This window comes from Schistocerca serialis, unplaced genomic scaffold (assembly GCF_023864345.2).
Source record: "Schistocerca serialis cubense isolate TAMUIC-IGC-003099 unplaced genomic scaffold, iqSchSeri2.2 HiC_scaffold_1162, whole genome shotgun sequence".
Classification (NCBI taxonomy): Eukaryota; Metazoa; Arthropoda; class Insecta; order Orthoptera; family Acrididae; genus Schistocerca; species Schistocerca serialis.
In genome coordinates this window covers 190,001-195,000 of record NW_026047362.1, presented here as the reverse complement: position 1 = coordinate 195,000, position 5,000 = coordinate 190,001, and the positions used below count along the sequence as shown (strand labels likewise).

Sequence of the window (5,000 nt, the reverse complement as noted above, 5' to 3'; positions counted from 1 at the left end):
ACGAAGGAGGTTCAGCGGGTTACCCCGACCTTTCGGCCTAGGAAGACACGCTGATTCCTTCAGTGTAGCGCGCGTGCGGCCCAGAACATCTAAGGGCATCACAGACCTGTTATTGCTCAATCTCGTGCGGCTAGAAGCCGCCTGTCCCTCTAAGAAGAAAAGTAATCGCTGACAGCACGAAGGATGTCACGCGACTAGTTAGCAGGCTAGAGTCTCGTTCGTTATCGGAATTAACCAGACAAATCGCTCCACCAACTAAGAACGGCCATGCACCACCACCCACCGAATCAAGAAAGAGCTATCAATCTGTCAATCCTTCCGGTGTCCGGGCCTGGTGAGGTTTCCCGTGTTGAGTCAAATTAAGCCGCAGGCTCCACTCCTGGTGGTGCCCTTCCGTCAATTCCTTTAAGTTTCAGCTTTGCAACCATACTTCCCCCGGAACCCAAAAGCTTTGGTTTCCCGGAGGCTGCCCGCCGAGTCATCGGAGGAACTGCGGCGGATCGCTGGCTGGCATCGTTTATGGTTAGAACTAGGGCGGTATCTGATCGCCTTCGAACCTCTAACTTTCGTTCTTGATTAATGAAAACATACTTGGCAAATGCTTTCGCTTCTGTTCGTCTTGCGACGATCCAAGAATTTCACCTCTAACGTCGCAATACGAATGCCCCCGCCTGTCCCTATTAATCATTACCTCGGGTTCCGAAAACCAACAAAATAGAACCGAGGTCCTATTCCATTATTCCATGCACACAGTATTCAGGCGGGCTTGCCTGCTTTAAGCACTCTAATTTGTTCAAAGTAAACGTGCCGGCCCACCGAGACACTCACTCAAGAGCACCCTGGTAGGATTGCAACGGGGTCCGCCTCGGGACGCACGAGCACGCACGAGGCGCGTCGCACGCCTTCGACTCGCCCCACCGGCAGGACGTCCCACGATACATGCCAGTTAAACACCGACGGGCGGTGAACCAACAGCGTGGGACACAAATCCAACTACGAGCTTTTTAACCGCAACAACTTTAATATACGCTATTGGAGCTGGAATTACCGCGGCTGCTGGCACCAGACTTGCCCTCCAATAGATACTCGTTAAAGGATTTAAAGTGTACTCATTCCGATTACGGGGCCTCGGATGAGTCCCGTATCGTTATTTTTCGTCACTACCTCCCCGTGCCGGGAGTGGGTAATTTGCGCGCCTGCTGCCTTCCTTGGATGTGGTAGCCGTTTCTCAGGCTCCCTCTCCGGAATCGAACCCTGATTCCCCGTTACCCGTTACAACCATGGTAGGCGCAGAACCTACCATCGACAGTTGATAAGGCAGACATTTGAAAGATGCGTCGCCGGTACGAGGACCGTGCGATCAGCCCAAAGTTATTCAGAGTCACCAAGGCAAACGGACCGGACGAGCCGACCGATTGGTTTTGATCTAATAAAAGCGTCCCTTCCATCTCTGGTCGGGACTCTGTTTGCATGTATTAGCTCTAGAATTACCACAGTTATCCAAGTAACGTGGGTACGATCTAAGGAACCATAACTGATTTAATGAGCCATTCGCGGTTTCACCTTAATGCGGCTTGTACTGAGACATGCATGGCTTAATCTTTGAGACAAGCATATGACTACTGGCAGGATCAACCAGGGAGCTGCGTCAACTAGAGCTGAGCAGCCGGCCGCCCGGGAGTGTGTCCCGGGAGCCCGCGCGAACACGCAAGCGTCCGCTCAATTATTCTGCAAACAGGAGGAGGCTGAGCTCCCCTGCACAATACACCTCGAAACCCTCTCAGGTCCCGGCGGCGCGCAGCGCCGTCCTAAGTACTTGGTCGGGTTCGAGAGAGGCGCAATCGCCCGGAGTTTGGCGAGTAGACGCTTTAGGTGCGACCACCCGTGCTCCCAACTGAGCTTGCCGCTGCCGACAGAGGCCCGGGAGCGTGCTGTCGTGGCATTGCCGGCGGGAGACAACACGCGCCACCTACGGTGGCCGGCAGCTCCAACGCCAGCGCCACAGAAGGACAAAAGCCCCACTTGGGTGCCGAAGCGAACTCTCCCAGCACAGCGCACGCGCCAACACGTCCGCACAGCTGCGATACAATCCACCTGCGAGAACCGCAGAGGCGACCGAGCAGCAGACGGCGTCGCGGCGCCGAGCGCCGGGCGGCGGCGCATCCTCAGCGCACACAGTCCTCAATCGGACCAGCACACTGCAGATGTCCACCGCGCTTCGCACCGGGCCCGCGAGGACCTACTTTGGCCGCACGGCGCCGCGTGCAGGGTGCGCCGGCGCGCAGCTGCGCCGCCTGCCGCCTCCGTCGGCCGGCGCGCCTGCCACTGGCCGCCCCCACCAGCCGGCTGTAGCGCGTGCGCCCACGCACCGCGCGGCCAGCACGCCGGGAGGCCCCCCCTCACCGGCCGGGGACGGTCCCACCCAGCCACCGCCGCGTATCGCTTCACACCCACATGCCATTCACGTTCGTGGGCATGGTGGGTATCGCTGAAACAACCGGTTGGTAGCTCAACCGATCGTCGCCATCACTGATTCACCTCTAGCGAGAACAACCGCACCACAACGGTTTACCAGTTCTTCATTTGCGTAACGTCACCAGCAAACGTAGACGTCCATCGCCATTTGCAAATTCAACGATTGTTGCATGCCTGTGTCAGGTGTCACGACACACTATGTCTGCCCACATACACGCAACAACATGTGCACGCTTCGCGAACACGTGGAAGGTGGCCCCCGTACGTATGCGATGTCCATTGCGCGAACGACTGTCAACCGGCCTCTGTCGCATGTCGCAGATGTGGAACGCAGTGCACCATGCTATCACGGTGTGTGAGAAGAGACGACTACGTCTGACAACACGCGCCACTACATCAACAGACGGCTCATGGTGATCGCCATCCACGGCATACCATACTGCAATCCAGCTCTTATAGGGAGACGACACGTAGCTGAGTGCACAATATTTGGACCGTATGGTTCGCCGTTGTTGGCGCAGTCGTGGTACGGTCACACATGTACCACGATGTATCATTCAGTACATGAGGACCAATGTGCAGTACAGTGTGTGATTTGGACGTACAACATCAGCGGACAGTTGACACAAGCCGTACCACAACGTAGGCTGTGCTTCGCCATGCGAATGCCAATGAACAACTGCGAAGGGCATTGAGCATGTACGTCCTGCTGCCGTCCGCATTACAGTGTATAGCTGCAAGGTGTTTAACATGAAGCGATACTCTGGGGACCGGGCAGTGCGAGTAGCAAACTATATTGCGGGGGTTGCAGTTAGGCAACACTACACTAATTTAACGCGTCGTATGACAATTACAGAGCAGGTTAAGGCCCAACGTGTGTTGGGTTAAGGCGCAACGTGGGTTGGGTTAAGGCGCAACGTGGGTTAGGTTAAGGCGCAACGTGGGTTGGGTTAAGGCGCAACGTGGGTTAGGTTAAGGCGCAACGTGGGTTAGGTTAAGGCGCAATATAGGTTAGGTTAAGGCGCAATATAGGTTAGGTTAAGGCGCAATATAGGTTAGGTTAAGGCGCAATATAGGTTAGGTTAAGGCGCAATATAGGTTAGGTTAAGGCGCAATATAGGTTAGGTTAAGGCGCAATATAGGTTAGGTTAAGGCGCAATATAGGTTAGGTTAAGGTACAATATGGGTTAGGTTAAGGCGCAATATAGGTTAGGTTAAGGTACAATATGGGTTAGGTTAAGGTACAATGTGGGTTAGGTTAAGGTACAATGTGGGTTAGGTTAAGGCGCAATATAGGTTAGGTTAAGGTACAATATGGGTTAGGTTAAGGTACAATGTGGGTTAGGTTAAGGTACAATGTGGGTTAGGTTAAGGTACAATATGGGTTAGGTTAAGGCGCAATATAGGTTAGGTTAAGGTACAATATGGGTTAGGTTAAGGCGCAATATAGGTTAGGTTAAGGTACAATATGGGTTAGGTTAAGGTACAATGTGGGTTAGGTTAAGGTACAATGTGGGTTAGGTTAAGGCGCAATATAGGTTAGGTTAAGGTACAATATGGGTTAGGTTAAGGTACAATGTGGGTTAGGTTAAGGTACAATGTGGGTTAGGTTAAGGTACAATGTGGGTTAGGTTAAGGTACAATGTGGGTTGGGTTAAGGTACAATGTGGGTTAGGTTAAGGTACACATTGTTGTAAGGAAAGGTGTATTGGGGGGGGGGGGGGGCGGCGGCGGCGGCGGCGGCCGGTTTGTTGATTGTGATTATAGTAAGTGGATGCCTGCGGCATCATCTGATTTGCCACGTCAGGATGCACCTTTGGCTCATGACAGGCGGCGCTCTGATTCCATGCTTGTGGCAGACCTGTGTCTTTCATTCCTGCCATTGTTTGTGTGCTGTGACAGGAGGCAGTATTGTGATGTTGGGTGTACCCCTGTGTAGGACATGTGTGGGTGTTGGTGGCTTAGCTGAGCAATGGTGGTTGTCGGAAGGGTGGGGTATTCTGTTTTGTGAGTGGACCTCCCGGTCTGGTTATGATAGTGTGGATTGTCTAATGTGGCGGAGAGGATGCACTGGGTGTTGTTCCATGCTGGTGCTTACATATTGTCTTTGTGCCTGTTACAGGCAGAGAGTAGTGCGTGATAAGAGTGTCTGGCTGACGTGTGGTTGTGATTGTGAGCAGAGTCTTTCAGCATGTATACGGACAGTTGTATACATTATCTGTATTTTGATGGCTCTATCTATTACTAATCAGCGCCGTGTATACGTTTCATCCGGTTCCAGTCGAAACTGTTGTATCTCTGTACATTAGTGACACGGCGAGGCCGCCATGTAGTTACTCGTCTCGGCAGCTTCCACCGGTGTATGGCAAATGATTATAAGGAATCAGTCTAGTCGTCAATACCGATAGTGTGACGTCACATGTCTGGGGTGGGGGACGCTGCGCCCTTCCGGTGGGTCATGGCCTAGGAAGACTCTTCCCACGCAGGGGGGCTTGGACTGTCATTGACTCTTCCGAGTAATATAC

At 53.2% G+C, this 5,000-nt stretch overlaps 1 non-coding gene across 1 annotated transcript in view; it reads right to left on the bottom strand.

Annotated features, from left to right (window-relative positions):
• The window catches only part of LOC126433191 (small subunit ribosomal RNA), a 1,910-nt gene extending 268 nt beyond the window's left edge, over positions 1 to 1,642 (bottom strand). Inside the window, exon 1 of the ribosomal RNA XR_007578306.1 lies at positions 1 to 1,642. This exon is cut by the window's left edge and continues 268 nt beyond it. This is a non-coding gene — a ribosomal RNA (small subunit ribosomal RNA).
• Positions 1,643 to 5,000: the final 3,358 nt, after the last annotated feature.